At 35.1% G+C, this 21,756-nt stretch overlaps 1 protein-coding gene across 1 annotated transcript in view; it reads right to left on the bottom strand.

The window, feature by feature from the left end:
- Window positions 1-19,238, bottom strand: part of LOC134801508 (uncharacterized) — a 106,105-nt gene extending 86,867 nt beyond the window's left edge. The window contains exon 1 of the mRNA XM_063774120.1: window positions 18,796-19,238. The gene's annotated coding sequence lies outside the window, so the exon portion shown is untranslated. The remainder of the gene's footprint in view (window positions 1-18,795) is intronic.
- Window positions 19,239-21,756: the final 2,518 nt, after the last annotated feature.

Genomic DNA, 21,756 nt, shown 5'->3' with positions numbered 1-21,756 from the left:
TGGAATAAATTTGCAACGCATTCGAAACGCGACACGTTTGAGTTCCATTTTCGAACGCGTTAATAATGTACTCGGACGGTTAATAATTTAATTTATAAATAGGTGAGAGAATTTATTCCGCAGAGTATTTATAAATTCGTCTAAATGTCACGGGAACAATGGAACGGCCGCGTCTATTTAAGATTGATGAGTAACGAATAATCCACGTTGTAGGAGAAGGAAAGTCACTTGCGTAACGCTCATACGAATGTCAGATTACGCCCGATAGGTACGTATTATTTTCAGTAAACGATACGTATCTCTGTCTGTTTGGAGTCGACGTAGCGTCTAATAGTTTAAGCATACCTCACTCGCCTAATCTTGACTGGCAACGGTTTCACTTAGAGATGATCGGATCTCATTTTTTTAACGACTCCACAGCAGCGCAGAATTTTAATGAAAATCGTGATTGAGTTTCTAAAAGCCAAATTATATCGCGGACTCTTAATCGCCACTAAAAGACGTCTTAAAATTTGACGGGCGCATTCATCAAAAATAAGAAAATAATTAATACCCGTTTGGAGCCGAACGCCGAACAACAATAAAACAATACTCGGCTCGCAAACCGAAACAAAACACAGAAAAATATGAATTCCGATCGGAACGGCCGTGGAAACAAAAGATGGCGGATTTAATGAAATGAAATAAAATATAAATTCCTTTGCAAGCGAGAATTCTTACATTTTTAATTTGCTGCGTGGAACGGAGCGAAAAACTGCGGGCCGGATTCATAAGCGGCTCGGCGCGATTGAGGAGGAATATTCATTTTTGAAAACCAATCGCGACCAGTCCAATTATTACTAATCTATTCATCTTTGGTTTACATAAAGGAAGGACTTTAACGCTGGGTAAGATATTTGAAATATCTTTGATCCATTTCATATTGAATTTCATCGCTTGATGATTCGACAAATCGATTCTATCATTTTCTTATAAAATGGAAAGAGTAACCTGCTGAAATCGCTTATGCTTCTTTATTGAATAAAAAAATTCAGTACCTATAATTTTATGCACTCCATGCTTATTAACCCTCTGATAGCATATAGGTCAAGAAGTTGCTTTTTTCACATCACCGAGGTTTTCCATTCTAGCTAAAACCTGTTGATTGTACGAATGTCATCAAATCAAGAACCTTTTTCTATTTTAATAGCACCAACATTTATTACGAGTACTATGCCGATATTCGAACACAAATCCAATAGTAGAAACTCTGGGTCCATGGGGAGTTGAAACTCTAGATCCATAAGGTCCCAGCGCGCACAAGTTATTCGCAGAAATCGCGAAGCGTCTGGTTGACGTAACTGGTGACCGAAGAGCTGGCGGCTACCTCGCACAACGTATCAGCATTGTGATACAGCTAGGAAATGCCGCCAGCATCCTTGGTACGATGCCTAAAGCTAGATTTAAGCTAGTTATTAATTTCGTTTAGTAGTATGTAGTAGGTACCACTGTATATATCTTGTATGTGAATAAATGATTTATTAAATCCAATATTTTGTGTGTCATATGCCGAGCTTGTCCCACCCGCTCCATCTCAACATTGTCACTTGGACACCATAATTTACCGCTCACTCCGCCTGTAAAATTGTTTTGATAAGCATTCCTTAACAGTCGTTTAAACCGTCTTGTCATCGTTTTGTACAATTACAATGACACGCCCAATAAACGTACAAATGAATCATTTCGATGAATTAGGAAATCATTCAAATGAATCATTTGGAACAAGAACCATTGTCATTGATACTAGAAGAGACGTAAATATTAAGATACTAGTGGCTCTGTGAGCTGTATACCTTGCAAGCCCCATGACCCCGACATTATGATAAAATCCCAAAAACTGAACCAACCAACATTTCCAAAAACTGAATATACAAACAATACGTAACTAGAGTTAGACCAAGAGAAGTCTGCAAAGATTTTGATAGCACACGCAGTGAAAGTGTTATTTATTTATACGACATAATTTCATAGAAGTTTGACGTTAAAATAATACTTGCACTACGTGTGCTGTCAAAATCGTTGCAGACTTTTCTTGGTCTAACTAAGCGTGTTGCCTAATCTTACCGTGTTTCTCCACAAAAGTTAACTTTGGTATGGGTGCACCTGTATGTAGGTAGGTACTTAATTACTAAAGCTCTTTTTGATCGATATTTTTCCTATTATTTTTCCTGGATTTTCGTCGGGTTAAAGTCTAGAGATTTCCTAGGTATTTCAATCGTTCGCACGAAATCGCTGTCGAATTTTGCGGTTGTTTCTATTTTTGTGCGAATTCCAACGTTATGCCTTTTCTGGGAAAGAGTCAAAGATGAAATAGCTCAGGTATATCGTTTTTTATCATAAAGATTATAAGTAGATATATTTTATTCTTACTAAGTTTTATTCAAAAGTTTTAATCTAAAATTTATAATTTTGTTGGATTATCAGTTAAGTTACACTTCAGTTTTGTGTAACGTTCCTTTTAGCGTTTCGTACCCAAAGGGTATTACTAAGACTCCACGGTCCGTCCGTCTGTCTGTATGTCTGTCACCCGGCTGTATCTCATGAACCGTGTATATTTATGTAATTATAATCATCAATAATCATACAGAAATATCTTTGGTTTTCCCAGAACAAATGTTAATATCTTAGCTCATCCACAAATATGTTATTTAATGCATCAAGAGTACAGATGTGTTTCCAATATTGAGAAAGAGCAGATACAAATAAACATGTTATAATAAAAACGACTCATAAGTTTGTACGATATCCATACTTATTACCTTTTTGAACCGACCGGTAAAGAGAAGATTGAAAGATAGCAACGTCTGAAAAGTAGTATGTTTATATGAAGTTATTAACCACTTAAGACGTTTTAAAAGTAATTATAATAATTTCCAGCGAAGTGACTAACAGAGTTATTTATTTGTTTCAGCTTTTATGAGTAAACGTGGATCCAGTTTCAAAATATGACCGATTCTACAATCAAATGTGATCACTTTACGTATATTATGAGTTACATTGTAAACAAATTGGGAAATGTTGCGAGAATCATAACGAAAATTATCTAAATGACTAATCAGTAAAGATGCATGCAAAAGTCATACACCAGTGATACCTTGTACTTGTGTACATCATTTTATATGCCGCTATAATATTGTCAACATATTTATAAAAGTATTCCTATTGACTATTTATATTAATCGCGCTACTTTATAACGGTCAATAAATTTATAAACAGAATTAACGACGTAAGGCATCGATAAACAAGATGACATGTCCAAAGTTCGAATTTAGAACAACAATAAAATCCGTTCTCGTATTCTAATTCGAAATCCGAACAGACTAAAAGCGGGCGAATAAAAACGTCAATTTTAAAAGCATAATTTAATTGAATAAACATTATTTGTGGGACTGGAACAGTCGAAATGGAACAAAAGTATTTTAAACCATCAATCCGGGAACGGAGTAATAAAATCAATCATTTTGTTCGTAACGACTGCTCGAGATATGAAATTTTTACATTTGCTCCATTCGATGGGGAGCGGTTTTGGCTTAAAAATAGATATTTTGAGTGCATGAGATAAGTTAGATGGATGCCGTGTTTTAAGCAGACAGATGATCGGTTTATACGGTTTTTGTGTACATGTACATATACATAGTGAAGTCGACGTTATTGTGTATTCGTTTTTTTTTATCTTTATATCAGAAAACAATTTTCTCCGTCTACTGACCGTAGAAGTAGTCAGCCATAGTAATGAGATTCAATACATTCCAATAGGTTTTACTCACGTATGAGTATAACAGAATATTTAACCATTTTCTCATCCAAAAAAAGAGTGGCAGACGTTAATAACGTCAATTATAACTTTGCGCGTTTTTTGTGACGCAAATGGTTAGCTAGACTATATATTGACTTACAAAAATGTTTTACAACTGATAACTGCTGATATCTAAGACAGTTTTCAGGATTTCCCTCTAATAGCCCAGTTACAAGCCAGCAGGCAGCAGTTAGCAAGGTTATTGAACAATGAACATACCTAGACATTTGTCTTAATTTTTTTAAACATGGCAGCATTAATTCGTCACAGTCTATGTCATACATAATTCTGGTTGTTACGCTTCTAATCCTAAAAGCCGTTGCAGTTACGATTAGTGTCGTTTACGTTCATTAATAATATTTAACAATTTGTTAGACCAATTACTCTGTAACAGATGTCGGTTTCGTGCTGTCGCATTCATTAAACAAAGTAAGGAGTTTGTTAAGTTTCTAACTAACATAGGTACAAACTACAAATATTATACGGAATATACGCTTTATATCTAATATACAGATATAAATAAATATGGAAATAATCCAAACTTTTGCATTGGAAGGATTCAGTTCAATTAATCTAAACGAAAAGGCTTAGGTAAACCATGATTGATACCTACTAACAACAGTAACTATAAACTTATTCTATAACATAATTGAAATAATCGGAGTAATCGCATTTGATCTCAAAACAAATTGTAAAGGGGGATTTACATTACGAAATTAGTCTCATGCATGTTGAAGTCAGTGTCACGAAACTAGTTTCGATATATGCGAAAGTAATTTCGTGAAATAATTAGTGTCGCAAAATTTACAGTATCCCAGTAACTATGGCCCCATCAGCATCGAAGCTACACGTCCGCACAGCGCAGTCACTTTCGCGACACTAATTTTCACATCGCATTTACACTACGAGATTAGTTGCATGACACTAATATCACCAAAAAATCGCACAGGGCACGAAATTGATTTGCTTTCATGAAATTAACGCATGAATTACGAAAATATTAAATTACACGTGAAACTGTTCCTAAAACTAATGTCACGAAATCAATTTCACGACAACAATTTCGTAATGTAAATCCCGCTTAAAGCGTGTTCGCTCGCTTTTCATTTTTCAATTCGCATTCGATATCTGTTACAAACGGCCAGAGTAGGTACTCATACAATTTTCATCGTAGCACGTACGTGTACAATTTTCGAACTTTAGCCAACACTATGCATTCCATTTTCGAATAAGATAATAATTAAATGGAACTTAGTCGCGTCACTTAGATCGTGAGTAGTGTTTAGCGACAATGGAAGGCGTGGTTGCCGGCTAGCGGGGAATAATTACCCCCCTCCCTTCTTAGTAAAAGGAGGGGGGCTTCATTGAGCATTGTCTTCTGACCCTGCGCAAGAGTTATAAGGTTGAAGTTTTTGAAAGATTTCTGTTTTAATGTCCTTAACAATGTTATCTCATACTTTACCGAAGCACGGAGAAGTGTATAGTTTCACATGATCATTGTGGCGTAAAAGGCCCACCCGGCAAGAATGTGTTTCTTTTTGATTATTTTGGTTGTTATTTATTAGTTGGGCAATTTTTGTTGAAATTTTTACGTATGAATTATTTTTAAGGCTCATTGATTGACTTATAAGAATCTAACTAGACATAAGAGTCCGCATCTAGCGAATATTAACTGGTATTCTAAAGGTGCTTGACTTTATGATGCAATATCCCTTATTTAAATCCAGGTGATTTAAATAATTATGTTATGCAACAATACTAATTTATTTACAAGCCAACAAAATTCAAAACAACAACGACAAAAATAAGAACCAATCCATTATCGATAAAACACCTTTCCGTTGACAGGTCGTGATTCTAATTATTTTATGTTAATACGACAAAAAAACGCCTAGCAACATGACATTGGCGGTCAACCTTTTTTTTATTTAGCTATCGTACGCGTAAAAGAATGCGAGGGCCACCCCAGGTTATTGCGAATACGTGGAGGTGGCGCGTGCCTGCCTCTTCGTACTGCCAGCGCTATCAGAAATGGCTAGCATGCAGGTACCGACCTAGCGAACTTAAGCCCTTCTTAGTAGGAACACATACACAATACCTTACGTAACACAACACGCGTGCTGAATCACTGAATTACGATTTCTCTATCACACCTTAAACAACCTAAAACAATGCGATAGATACAAATTTATTACACAGTAAAAATGTCTAGACTGTTATTTTTAAAATTTCATATTTCGAACGCCCGTAAAAAAACGAAGCGGATTTCTTTATCTCGAAACCATCGTTCTAAATTCAAAATATAAGCGAAGCAATTGAAAAACGAAACGAACTTAGTTCATGTTACGAACGCGTTCCAAATCCGAGTGTATTCAAATATCGAAGCCGAGATGGATTATGACGGGCGGGAGATGGCTGGCTGGAATACATCTTGATAATGCCGGGCGTTTTTTTTCTATTACCGTTACGTTTCGAAATTTGAAAAAAGCGCATATGTTTATCGAACATTAAACGATTTAAAATTGCAAATCGGTACAGCTTTCTATGATTTAACCACCTAGTTAATAAGATAATATTATTTATTACCGGTCATCTTTCTTTAAAGTTACAAACCGAAACATTCAATCAAGCAACAATTTGAATAAAATATTACTCAAAGTTATAAAATCATAATGTTAGACGTAGAGGCCAGTTTCGGCGGCGATATGATATGATCCCATTGATTGATGGGTGACCACGCAGCGAGCGACCGCCTAACCAGACCGGCTGTTTAATAACACAGTCATATTTTGAGAGTTCATATTAGAATGGCCTTTTTGTACTCTCTTAAGGATGTTGACCCCGCACGAACTAGACTTCCATGTTTTGGACTTAATTAAAAAAAAGTAAAAAGCACTCGTGCCTCCGTGTTTGTGGATCGAACTTTAATTAATAAGCGGTTTGAAGTGAACCAAGAATTATTCACGGTTGGTATTTAGATAATTTCCTGTTGGTGTCAAATGAAATGACGCAAGCTGTCAAAAAATGCAGTTCCTTGAATCACTGGAAGTTCTACGCAGTTCCAATTTAGAATCGCTCACGTTCTATTCTATTTTCAAAACAGAAATTTGAATATGAACCGAAAGTAACGGCGGGAGTGCTTCTGTGTTTGTAATTCGTCCGTTTGAAAATGGAACGTCTTTTTCTTATTATGAATGCGTTAAGGATGCGAGAGCATGCGTCCGACGGTTTAGTAACTGATGCATTAATGCCTCGAATGATCTGTATCGTTTTTTTGTCCGACGCTTGGAGATTGGTCATTACACATCTGAATATGTGTTCTCCACAAAAAGTCGGATCACGACTCGGTAAAAACTTTGTAGTGATGTAAGTAGATAGCAAACGTGCTCTTTATTCGATTTCCGTCTGATGGGAGAGTTTTAAACGGGAACTCGTTTTAGTACCCAAATTGATTTTTATTGACTCTTATTAAACGGGAACTAAACCATTAGTAAATTGCTTAATAATGAAATATCAAATGTCTTTTACACAAAGCGAAGTACGCCCGTCTCTAATTAAAGTCTCCATATTCCTTAAACACGGGAATTAACCTCAATTGAGGGATCGCTCTATTTAAATTACTCGTAACGTACTATTCAGCTTTCTGGAAGCGTGTGACACGTCACTCTAATTTGCTCAAGCAGCTGAGAAACGGGCCGCTACATTAGTTCATAATTTGTTCGATTCCAATTCGAAATTCGAATTTAAAAACGCAGAATGCGTTAACAACCCGCGACCATTTTTAATCCTGTTTTAATTGTATTGTCTGTATTAATCTATTTGAGATATGTTGCTAAAAAGCACGAGTCGCTGTAAGAATTTCAATTTTTACCAAAACGAGCTGAGAACCTAAAATTGTATGCTAAATGAAACCTCGCGTCGCGTTAGCAAAAATCACAACGTGTATTGCATAAATAAATCTTTTATTTCGTGTTAAACCGGAGTTTAACACGTTTCCTGTTTTTGAATGGCTTTCTTGGTCGTGTTTTAAACCGACCGGTACATCGTTTCCTTCTTTTACGCTTTGCATGAAAATAATGTCGCTATTGTAGGAACTGTACAATGATATAAAATTATCATAAGATTCATGAGGCACACGCGGCCTTAGTAATAATCTCATATTTGAACCCGTCCCGTCCGCCATCTTTAAAACAATGAGCGTTATTGTCTCTTCTTAATTCCATTTTTGAAAAAATAATCCATTTCGCATTTCATCGCGGCTGGCTCATTGATTCCACTCACTTAAACGAATTTGAACTTTAATGGTAAGAATTTAAAGTTGTAACTTGTAAGTTGTTGCTAACACAGCTGGATTCCTTCACGTTTTATGTGCTTGGACCAAATTGTATCTTATCTTGGAGTATCGAAGGGCGAGAATTGTTTACTAATTGGTTTACGACAATTGCATGTGTGAGAAGCGAGACGGCGTACGTGGGAGAGAGAGGTGGAATGAATGCACGATTTTGCAATGTGTTTTATTAACATAATTACGATTGTCGGGACAAATCGGGTTGGTTCGATATATTGTATCTAAATGTTGGTATATCACAAATTCTGTGATCTGTAAAATTTTGTTCTTCTTAAAGGGGGCTTTAGATCGTTCTACAAATTCATCGTAAGCCTTCTTGTATCTTAATTTTTTTATGAGTTATTATAAAAAGTTAAGTACGTAAAAAAATCTATCGATTAAATTATTGTTAACCATTACCTAAATAAAAAAATAAAAAATGTCGCAACAGTAGTGCAGCTGCAATAGACATCCGTTTTTAAGTTGACCAATTTTAAGTTGAAAACATACGAGTATCACCTTTTGAGCATTAGAAAAGTAAAATCCTAAAGTAATAATCTATTATTATTGTAAAATAAATGATAATATCTTAACGTTTATATCAAAAACATTCGGTAGTCTGTTCATCGCCCCCAGGAAATGATTTGTCGTAACGGGTTCATTTAGTCTTAATTTACTAAGGAAGTGGGCTATAATAATATCCTCAATACACCCGCTTGTGCCTAGTTCTAGACCAGAGAGTAAATATGTTTACATATGCAATGGTAACTGGACGAGAATCAAGCGTTTGTTGCAAGTTGCAACCAGAGGGCCTACCGCGAACCACGTTCGACGTGTTGTCTCTCTGTCGCACTTGTAAATTCTTACGTAAGTGTGCCAGGGAGGATACGTCGAACGTGGTTTGCGTTAGGCCTTCAGTACGGATATGATGGTCGTTCTTGTCTACGTGACAGCGTGATAAAACAGTGTCCGTCACTTTCTATCCCAAGGTGTTAAAAAGTGACAGTTATTTTATCATATGGATAAAGCTATCCATAATACGCCAGATATCTACAATGTACAAGATTGCCTGTCGAATATCAAAAGTGCGGCCAAAATCGGAATAATGTCAAGTGTCGTAGGAAGAAATAATTCGGAAATACTATTAGGTCAGGCAACGAATGCTCAAAAAAAGTTGTAGAGGGAAAATGCTAGGAACACGGTTTTTGACTTCGTAACTTTGTTTCGACTTAGGAGGTGAACATATCAAAAGTCCCCGGCCGTAGCCCTTGAGCTGGAGAGGAGAGGGGGTAAAAAGGTCCCATTTTTCGGTTTTTCGATTATATGTTGGAAAATATGCGTCTTAGCGACATGGCCACTTATACAAAATGAAAGTTAATTTATTTTGTTACAAGTTTTATTTAGTCAAGTTTTTCGATATCTTGAATAGGTTTCGGGATTGCATAAATAAATAATTTGCTTTTGCAACAGAGTATATTCCAAGATATAATCATTAATCAACCAAGGTATCCCAGAATACAGATTTTCGTATTTTCCATTCCGCTAACGTTACGTTTTGATAAACTCATACGGCCGCTAGTGGCCGCTGCGAAGCGCGCTAATGGTCACGTTTCTTAATTTGTTGTCTGCCTCTTTCGCACTTATAAAATATTCATATATGTGATCACTTCCCTTCACACTTCAATTAATTTTAAGCGTATGCATTATTAATTTATTATTTGTAGTTGCAACACAAATAGCCGAATATTCCTCGTTCTGGGTTATGATACGGCTCATAAAAGCCTGTTTTCCGATCGGCAATTAATTTACCACTAAATAAGTATCAGTTTTTCGAAACTTTCCGCCATCTGACCTTCCAACCCAGAGGTGAAACTAGCTCGTATTAGGATTAAATATCTGGGAGACCGCGCGAGCTTCGCTCGGAAAACATATAAAAACTCAAAAATGCGCGTTTTCCCAGAGATAAGACCTAGCTAGAGCGATTTATCGCCCCCGAAAACCCCCATATAGCAAATTTATATTGAAATCTTTAGAGCCGTTTCCGAGATCCCCGAAATTTAATATAAATAAATATCTTCTTCGACCTAGCGTTTTCCCGGCCTAGCGCCAGGGTCCGCTTTCCTGCTCAGTCTTCTCCACTTTGCCCGGTCTTCGGCATCCTCAGGTGTGAGATTGTTCTCTTGCAATTCAAAGCGTTTAAAGGTATTCGATAGATTAGATTCGCTTTCCTCACGATGTTTTTTTTTTCACCAATAAACGATTGATATACCTAATGTCACAAACGAAATTGATGCAGAAATATTTACGCAAAATGAATACAACATCCAAATGTATTGCTAGAATCAGGCGAAACTTATTAGAAAGTGGAAACTACAAACTAACTTTTTGTATGAGAATCACCAACCAGTAAAGACATTAAATAAAAGTTAACAAAAACATCGATAAAGTACTACCTATTTACTATAAACGTCAGTTATAATTATTACCATTTAAAGATGAACTAATAAAATAAACGGACGATTTACAATTGTAAATAACAATTAATATAGACCGTAGAAGGGCCGAGTGACAGACGGACGGACGGACGGGCCGCTGATGTATGGCCCCTTATGGACGGACACGAGATGAGTGTGTCGTAAGTGTGTTGATACGAGCACAAAACTGCGATTTAGAGCAGTTAAATCATAAATAAAATCATAAATCATTTATTTTTCGTGATAAACTTAGTGTACATACAGAAGTAACATGCTTAATACAAACATAATTACAAATTGTTTACCACGAAATGGGCTCGCCTCAGCATAATGCTGACCCGAGAGTCGGCGCTGACGGGCTACCGCGAAAACCGAAATTCGAAAATTGCGGGGATCTTTCTCTTTTACTCCAATGAAGGCGTAATTAGAGTGACAGAGAAAAATGCCCGCAATTTGCGAACTTCAATTTTCGCGGTTATAGCCCTGCATGGTCTTCCGGCGTGTCCATTTTGGGTCACGATCGCAGTCCAGTTTGATGTTTACTTTATAAGCATAAGTGACACTAATGAAACTAGTGCGAGTCGGACTCGCCCACTGAGGGTTCCGTACTTTTTAGTATTAGTTGTTATAGCGGCAACAGAAATACATCGTCTGTGAAAATTTCAACTGTCTACCTAAGCTATCACGGTTCATGAGATACAGCCTGGTGACAGACAGAAGGACAAACGGACAGTGGAGGCTTAGTAATAGGGAGCCGTTTTTACCTTTTGGGTACGGAACCCTAAAAAGATCTTTATTTAATTTTTAATGCTTAGTGCAAAACTGTGTTCACTGAGCAGGGCTGTTCAGCATGCCTCGCCAAGTTGGCATTTTCGCCTACACGCTATATGTCTCACTATCCGCACTAATATGTAAGAGTGATAGAGAGACAGAAAGCGTTTCGTTGTCGTAGCGCAAATAATTGGCATCTTTGCTAGGCCCTAGGCTCTTCTCGGAGAGATACCAAAATTTTGGAACACTTATAGCAACTACTACCACAAACACTGGGAATGAGTCAACACTGCTTATTTCTTATTTTAGTGGGATATTTAGGGGGTTGAGAGGGGTAATCTGATTTTTTTAAAGAGTTTTTGATATTTTAGTTTCGATTAATAACGTTTTACTTGTAAAAGTTATAATTCATTATTTAACCAGGACATATCGTAGTTTTACAATAAGTTTAAGATGGCGATACAAACATGCACCGGTTGCATAAGTAAATCAAATTAGAATAGCCTTTGAAAACCACTGACCCAGTTCAAATAGGTACCTAATTCAATTTCAAAGAAACATATTGGATACGTTATTGGCTATTTAGTGAGTGACGTAATAAGTTCTAGTACAGTAAGTTACATTTAAACTTTGTTGTATATTTAGTTGCAAAAAAACTTTGGCATGTGCAAATGAAGTCTAATTTCCAATAGCAAAAAGTGCATCTGGGCTTTTTTATATGACAAATAAACTATTCACGTAAAATAACTCAGAGTTAGACCAAGAAAAATCTGCAGCGATTTTGATAGCCCACGCAGTACAAGTGTTATTTTAAACGTGAAACTTCTGTGAAATTATGACGTATAACTAACACTTGCACTGCGTGGGCCATCGAAATCGCTGCAGACTTTTCTTGGTCTAACTCTTTGATTGCTTTATTTTGTAGTTAAAACTAGGCCTTTCAAAAAACAAAACACAATTTTTATTTTAACTACCGCGTTTGTAACGACGACTATAATTTACTAAAGGCAACTGAAAACGCGAAATAATTTTTCCAATATCGAATTATCGTTCTCCATTACAATCGATTTAACCGTTCGATTTACGAAAAGCAAATTTATGTCGGCCGTTTTGAAAATTGAAAACAGTTTTATGGAAACCGTTTAAGCGTTCGATAAATGAATCACGTATGACTCAAGTCCATTGTTCAAACACAATACTTCTATATTTTCGATAACGGCTTAAGTCTAATTAGAATTTCGATGTATGTTTTCCTTTCGGCTTTATTAGAAGTAAATTAGGAAATGTGTTTTTTATTGGAAAGGCTTGTGGAATTACAAGTGGAAATTTATGACACCCGAATGGCTTCCCGCTACGGCCGTGAGACTATTCCGATGATATTAAATTTAAAATGGCGGCTTTTATTTATCTTTTACGGGTTCGATTGATGGGGCCACTGTTCTAGACACAAGTTCGATTTTTATTATTTTAGGTATTTGTAAGCCGATAAACCTATAAAAATGTTTGGTTAAAATTTTAACCCGCGTAAAATTTATTGAAAGGAGGTCATCAAAGAGTTTTTATTCATTTTGCGGTTATTTGTAACTATAGTCAGACCAAGAAAAGTCTGCAACGATTTTGATAGTATACGCAGTGCAAGTGTTATTAATACGTCATAATTCCATAGACGTTTGACGTTTAATATAAACTTGTGTGCTATCAAAATCGTTGCAGACTTTTCTTGGTCTAACGATAATTGCTACAAAAAGATTATATGAAACGACAACCCAAAACTCCAGGCCCCCATAAGGGAAAAGGCCCGGTTAAAGCGGGGAAGATGATGATGATTCTTTTTTTTATATAATGATGCACAAATGACTTTACTCCTTTACACTAATAAATAAATTTCGCCGGAGGTCGCGGGTTCAAATCCCGGCTCATATCAATGAGTTTTTCGGAACTTATGTACCTACGAAATATCATTTGATATTTGCCAGTCGCTTCAGTGAAGGAATTCATCGTGAGGAAACCGGACTAATCCCAATAAGGCCTAGTTTCCCCTCTGGGTTGGAAGGTCAGATGGCAGTCGCTTTCGTAAAAACTAGTGCCTACGTCAAATCATGGGATTAGTTGTCAAGCGGACCTCAGGCTCTCATGAGCCGTGGCACAATGCCAGGATAACGCGAGGAAGAAGACTAATTTCACGCTCAGTCTCGTTATCACACGGATTCCATACATGAATATGACGGTACATACACGCGGACCTCCAGCGGCTCCCGGTGATTGAGATTGATTGTACGATTTCACCAAACTGATTGCTATTAGATTTATACCGTTTTTATTATGAACACATTTTTACGGTCGGATAATTGGAATTTTTGTTCCGAATAAATCAAAGTCCAAATAAATGAAACAGATAAATATCTGTATGAATATGATATTTTTCTATTAAATTAGTAATTTTTTTTACTTTTTTTCTTATTTTAGAAGTATTAACAAGAATACGTTTTAAGAAATTTTCTAAAATATCTAGAGTTAGACCAAGAAGAGTCTGCAACGATTTTGATAGCACACGCAGTGCAACTGTTTATTTATTTTTTATTTAATAAAATACAGAGTTATTCTTAAAAAATAGTCATACGCGCAAAACTCAACAATGAGTTTGACTGTGGGGTCATCAGTCTCTAATTATTAACTTATAAATTACACGTTATAAATAACACTTGCACTGCGTATGCTATCAAAATCGTTGCAGACTTTTCTTGGTCTACCTCTATGAACCACTTAGTATTAATTTGTATTTTGAATATCGATCCGTTTAATATATAATTCGCAGAGAACCCTAAAATAAGTAACAATTACTCCACAGCCGGAAGAGCGAGGAATAACGACCGAACCAATGTTTATATTTCGAACTTAAAACATTTCCCGGTTTCATTGTTTTCACAAGAAAAAAATATATTTATTATTATAACGCTCACGTAGCCCTGACGTCATATCCCCGCTTGATAAGGCAGCTTCCGGTCAATGAGTGAATGGATGACCGAATGATCGAATGAACGAACGACCTACGCTGGAGGACGTTTGATAAGGATTCGGTGCAGTGAATGACATTTGGGGATGCCACGGGGAGTGGAATGATGCTGTAATTTCATCTTAAAAAGCTATTTAAGTGATTTTTATTAAGCAGATACATCTGAAAACGAAACTTTTTTAATACCGGAAAAATGGAAAAATACACCGCTTCGGGCAACATGTGTCCAACTTAGCTATCGAAGCTTACCAAAAGCCTGCATATTTTTCCATTCCTTCCTTTTATACATGCATTAAGAGGCGCACATTGACATCTACCGTAAGAATATTCAAGTTAGATTTTTTGTCGAAACGGTAATATTAATATTTTCCCTTTAAGTTGACAATCTACAAATTGAAAGTGATATTCAGACTGAAAACCGAGAATGAAGTAGCTCATGTGGTTTTAATAAATTAATGGTATTGATACACCAATATCTTATTTATTCACAATCAAAAACGATATAATTAAATCCACTATTGGATTCTATAAATAGATACTCGTATACTCTCTGAAACACACCGGATATATTGAATTATAAAACCATTTCCGAATAGCTTCTACATATTTATTGGTTTGTTCCGTTAATTATTTAATTTTCAATCAATCAATCAATACTTTATTTCCAAGAATATGCTACATACAATGTTGGTTAGTAAAGGGTGTTAGGTCAGCATATTCTGCCGGCATGCATCGGCGTAGAAATATTTACATAAGATGTACCTACATGAGATGTAAAATTAAATATTAAAATTATCTTGAAACCTTTATTAATGAGTTCCTTACTAATTTTACTGGCTGAATAAGTAGTATTATGGCGGTCAGCATTTTTTAAACTGAGAACTAACTAAACTAACTTAAATTTAGTTTCAGTTACCACTAGGGTTGCCAACTTTTTTTTGGTGGAATATAGTATTTTCCAGAATAAGCCATCAAAAATATAGTACATTTCAAAAAAATATAGTACTTTTAGATAAAATACTAAACATGAGTGTAAAATACGTTTAATCGGAAATATAGTATTTTAGCGTACTATATATTTTTCCAAAAGTATATAGTACAGAGAGCCAAAATATAGTACAATACTATATAATATAGTACGGTTGGCAACCCTAGTTACCACCCCTGAACATGACGGCTCAAAACTTTAATTTAAATTTATTAAACTCCTATCAATAGTTATATGATACAGTGACTGTTTAAATTACTATCAATATCTGGGACACCGAGCTTTGCTCAGAAAACATATAAAAACTCAAAATTGCGCGTTTTCCCAGAGATAAGACCTAGCTAGATCGATTTATCGCCCCCGAAAACCCTCATATAGCAAATTTTAGAGTTAGAGCCGTTTCCGAGATCCCCGAAATATATATTAAAAAATAAATATACAAGAATTGCTCGTTTAAAGGTATTAGATAGATAGATTAGATTCGATTACTGGCCATGCAAAATAAAGAAAAACATAAAACGAATAAAATTAAAAATATGTTTACCATTTATGGGATTTTCCATATATCTATTTCCTAAGAGTATTGAGCAAAAAATAATAACAAGTATTTTTAAAACGGCTAAGAAAAACATAACTACGACGTATAATAATATTTATCTATAAATTGATCGAGCGGCAAAAAAATGTTCAATTATTTAAGTTTCTCAGTAGTTTGTCGCTACTCTATATCTTGATAAAATGTCAATGATTTCTTTAAATTTGCTTTTCTATATACTGCAATATAAAAACTACTTACAAACTTGAAATAATAGGTTTATGAATGTTTTAAATATTGATAAATAAAATATCATAATTCAAATAATTGATTACTAGTTTCTTAAAGTATGACATAAAAAAACTTAAAGATTCTTCTAAGTTTCTAATTTTAAAATATAATAGGTACACTCCAATATCATATCAGAGAGTCCTCTAGACACGCAGCAATCGAATACCGCGAGCGGAACGCACTAAGATTGGTTCATGTCAATCTTAGTGAGCGTGTATCAATAAATATATTATTTTTATATCATTTATTTACATACAATATATATACAGTGGTACTACTAAACGAAATTAATAACTAGCTTAAATCTAAAATAGGCCCTTGAGGCATTGTACCAAGGATGCTGGCGGCATTTCCTCGCTGTATCGCAATGCTGATACGTTGTGCATCATAAATATATTTAAATTTGAATATGCTTTCTGTCTTTCTCAAGTAAATTATAGTAACAAGTTTTTTTTAATATAGGTAACCTTTTACTTTTGGAAGTGTACTTTTAAAAATGTAGTCTTTGTCATCTGGGCCAAAAGACATCGATTGACACTATTTATAAGAGTGTTTACACATTGCCCGATCCGATATCGCATGATTCGATTTCCTTAGAGAAAAGCAGCTGCAAGCTATGCCGCTATGGCATCAAGTCCTTCTTTTTGGTTTATCTTTTGAACTTAAACAATGAAGAATTAAATAAAAAGGCGCTTTTTATATTTTTACTAAGAAATAAAATTTAACCACAAAGATTGTGGTCACTCATATCCGACGTTCGATATCGGATCGTGAAAACACTCAAAAATTTGCTATTTATTAGCAACGACTACTAAGTCGTTGTCGTCGTCGTCGTAACGATACTTTGTCGTTTTGACGAAGCACGAAATAAGAATACAAACATACACACACAAATTTTTAAATGTACTCTTTCGTACACAGAAATAAAAGTGAATGCTACAGTTACTAAAACAATTCACATTCACTTCAATCTACACGGATGTAGTGAGTAGAAAGCAATTTTGAAATTGAATTTCATACAGTATTGACTTGACCTCACCTGCGCTGACCCCGGCGTAGATAACTTATTGATAAACCTCATACTTACTAGCCATCTAAGTTAGTTCGAAAAAATGGCGGCATGTTTTCTGATTCGAATCAGTAGGTATTTTGACTATTTTTGTGAAGGATTAAGTTATGATTATTAGTTTTAATGGAACGTTGTCTAAAAGAGACTGTATATAAGCACATTCACAATAAATTATAATTATTCAAAAGATAAACAAACATTGTCAATAAAATGTAAAGTAAAAGATAAAGAAATACAATTTTCACTCTATTGTGTCTTTTAGAGAAGCATACTGCACTCTGTATCTTATAAAATGAGTTTTTTTTTTAAATTGAAAACGAAGATTCTACTATTTCTTATTTAATCAGAATTGTTGAAGATCATCCCAAGTAATAAGTAATAAACATGATGAAAACAAAATAACATCTCATGCCAAGCAACATTTATATATCGGCGCGATTCGGGAAATGAATTAGAGATTCCCTAGATAAGAAATAGTAAAGATATGTGACGTTCCACGGCAAAGGGTACCTCATGGCGGCTGGCGCTTACGCTATTATTAACGCCTCTCCAATATTCAGCCGGGGCAATGGTACCTTTTCCCGTGGAACGTCACATATCTTTACTATTTCATATCTAGTGAATCTCTAATTCATTTCCCGAATCGCGCCGTATTACTTTGACGCTTTCCGCAACGCAGCGTCAACGGAACTCCAATATCTAAAACGTTGTACCTACTGAAAATACTGAAGTACTCTTATAACTGAAGTACCTTGAAGTACCTACAAACAATTTTAAACTTGGTACAAATAATTATAAAATCAATTAACCATCTAATCTACTTTAGTGCAGATATCTATTTAAGTAAATCTACAATGTAATGCTGTTACTTAAATCAAATTGAAATCAAACATTAAAGGATCTATCAAAATCTAATAAGAGTATGAAGACGAATATATTTGTCTGTATGTCAGTCTATTCCTACATCTCCTCAACATTTTAACTACATGATATGTTTATTAGTTAAACAGGTAAGTTATAAGATCCATTAATTAGTGAAAGGTAGAAAATATAATTAATTAATTACTTTGTTATCTTTGAGATAATAAACAAACATCGATTTTTACTTAAAAGTTCAATCTGAAGTTTAATTATTAATAACAAAGTGCAAATTAGTGTTTTTGTATTATATCGTTTAATGTTTGTATTTAGTGACAACCGATTCAATCTATTAGTACCAATTAGTGCGTCGCGCTCTTTTCACATTAGGCAACAATATTAGTAGAAGTATATAAGCGGGCGCTAACCAATCCATTTCCAATACAATTTTCACATTTTAATATAAGTAACATAATTAATATAAGTAACACATAATAACAACTACTTCAAAAATATTTCAATAACAAGATGTTACTTATTCATTAAAATTGTTACATGCGTTTTAAAATTAATAATGTGAAGGCTTAATTAGTGAAGCTTAATACTAAGTATTAAACAAACGAAAAAACTTACCTTAATCTAAGACATCCAAAATCGAGTCAGGCCAGCACACAGTCACCAATGGTCACAGAATAGTCACTCACTTCACAGTTTTACACGAGTTCAACGTTTTTCCAACCTGAAAAGTACGTGAAAATTTAACGCGGGAAAACTCAAAAAGGTGGTTGAGGCCGCGCGGTCGTCGCGCGACTGAAAAAACGCGGCGCCCGCGTGAGACTCGGAAACTAAATCAAAATACGCTAGAAGAGGGACGAGTCTCCGCAGGCCCCACCCTACCCCCACTACGCACCGCGCAAAAAACATTCGTAAAAACGCGCGCCGCGCAAACTATCAATTGTTTATGCCCAACAAAGTAACATCGAAAACAATCCCTAGATCAAAGTTAAACAATTAAAACAAGAACAATGTCGAATATAAAACAATGGTTTAATTTTAAACGATGCTCATAACATAACTGGCCAGTATTTACAAAAGTAAATCGAACGAACGAGTTTGGAAGATTCAAATTTGGAAGCGGACCTTTTGAGTTTTCCTGCGACTGGTGACTAGGAAAAGTCGTAAAAAGTCGTGAAAGTAGATCGCGTATGACGTGCGACCGCCCGCCGCAGCCGCCAGGCTCTGAATGTGTACAGGCGGCCGGAGCGCGCAGCGTTTTTTTCTGCCAAAAAACTTAAGAAAGGGTCCTTTAGAGGGTTAACCGTGGTCGGTTTTTGTGGACTATAAAACTGGAGCGACCTTTGACTTGATACGGATCGCATTGGATTCGCGGGGTCGCGACTTTAACTTTCGGAGGTGCGCGGCAGCTATGAGTTATGTTTACAATTCTTATCCTTTAATATTTAACGTATATTCTGGATATTAAGTTTTTGATTCCGTTTATATTTTTAGTATTGAACCTAGTAAGACCCAGGGATAGTTTACCATTTTTTTATTTGGAACTTAATACTCGTACTTTAAGAGTTCAAAACTCGAATTGGATTTATACTTGTACAACACGCAGACTTACGGGCTTAAAATTTTTTTTTTAAGTATCTTTGCAGTTCGATATCGTGCCTGTATTAGAGCTGAAAATTAGAAAATAACGATAAAATTCTAAAGTTCACTGAATTTCTAAAATTTAAAAAAAATAGTGACTAAATATACTATTACAATATAAACAAACTTTACACACCTTTACTGAAACTTGAAAATCATAACCCTTCCTTTTGTCTTAATAGTATGAAAACAAAACAATAAATAAACTCACTTTCTCAATAAGTACAAAATATACCTATTGATACCTTCTTTACTTATATATACATAACCTATGAACACCTGTAATATAACAGTTTTGAAGGATTCACGGTAAGTTTCACTAGACTTATATCGACCGGGATAACGAGAGCTCGAAAACAATACAAAAGGTAATCCCGGTTCATATCCCGGTCGATATAAGTCTGTAATACTCGTATATCTGTTCTTAATTACCAATAAACATACCGCTCTAATATGCAGACCATACATATTAGCAATCTGAAACGTCGTCGCATTTTTTCTGTCTCTACTTGGGTGATTTTATAGAGCGTGCCTTTATGATTAATAATTTAACGCTTAATTAGAGACCACGAGGCCATATAGGGACAAGTTTGATGTAGCACTATTATTTCTTAGAAGATTATGCTTAGGAATTCACATACTTTATGAACAGATGTAACCTAAGTGCTTGTAGAATACAACATTTGAAACGTTATAAAATTATTGACTATACTCAAAACTGCGTAATGTATAATTTGGAAACGTTAAGAGTTGTAATTGTGCTATTCTCAATCAAAAGGGTACCTACTTATTGTCAACCTCATCGACAGCCGACAGTGTGGTACCTTTTGAATGAAAACGTCACAATTATAACTTGATTCAAAGATATAGATGGAAAATTTAACAAAAAAGCGTGTTGTGTGTAAACTTTTATTGTAGATATAACCAATATTCCAGAAAAAAATTAAAATAAAAAAAAAATCAATTTTGTGCTAAAAATGCCTTAGGTACATCATATTGGAAAAGAGCTGATGGAGCATTCCACGGGCTGAAACACATTCTTTTTCGGCATTTAAAGCAGGCGATTATTTTTCTGCGCATATTTTTGACCATTTGTCATAGAAAAGGAAACTCTTATACCTGCAAATCTTCAGAAAATTCGCGTTTGTACGGGACAAACGGTAGACAATTTCATGGAATGCTCCTGATACTCTTCAAACTGCTGGGTCGATTTTTATATAGCGAAGAACTACCGCGAGGAAACTCGCTTTCAAGTAGAAAACACCGCATCGAAATCGGTCCATACGTTTTAGAGCTACGAAGCCATAGACAGACAGACATTGGCGTCATATCAAGTCTTACGAAAAATAAAAATATTTATCGACAAGGCTCCGAATCTTTCAACTCGTATTGGTTAGAAATAAACAAGATTTTGTTTCTCGGTCTGCAGTCAACAATGATGAACTATATTGTTTCGATATTGTTGTTTATATCAACAATAACACAAACAAGAGGCGTCTGGTGAAAAGTTATTAAGATAAAATTGGCTACTTATTGAGTATTTAAATTAAACATAAGGAAGAGTGTAAAGTTTTAAACTCACCACTCTCACCAGGTTAGCTGGAAGAGTTCCCTGTGAGGGATAAGTTCGCTCTTGTGCCTCAAGCTCTATTAATTGTATAATTATGTAGGTACTAGGCACATGTATGTATAATAAACTGATTACTACTACGTGGTAAGTAATTTTAGATATTGTGTTGTTCGTGGGACAATTTAAATAAAACTAACTTTGGTGGCCCAATAATCTTAACCTCTTGAGAACCAGAAGCAATTGTTTTGTTTTTGAAATCGGAACCCTTAGTTACACAATAAAACTTCAAAATAGATTTTGGAATATGTACAAAAAAATTGTACGCAGGGACTTAGCGTTAAATAAATTGGAATATTTTTATTCATTCG

This window comes from Cydia splendana, chromosome 22 (genome assembly GCF_910591565.1).
Source record: "Cydia splendana chromosome 22, ilCydSple1.2, whole genome shotgun sequence".
NCBI lineage: Eukaryota > Metazoa > Arthropoda > Insecta > Lepidoptera > Tortricidae > Cydia > Cydia splendana.
This window is presented reverse-complemented; position numbering and strand designations above follow the sequence as displayed.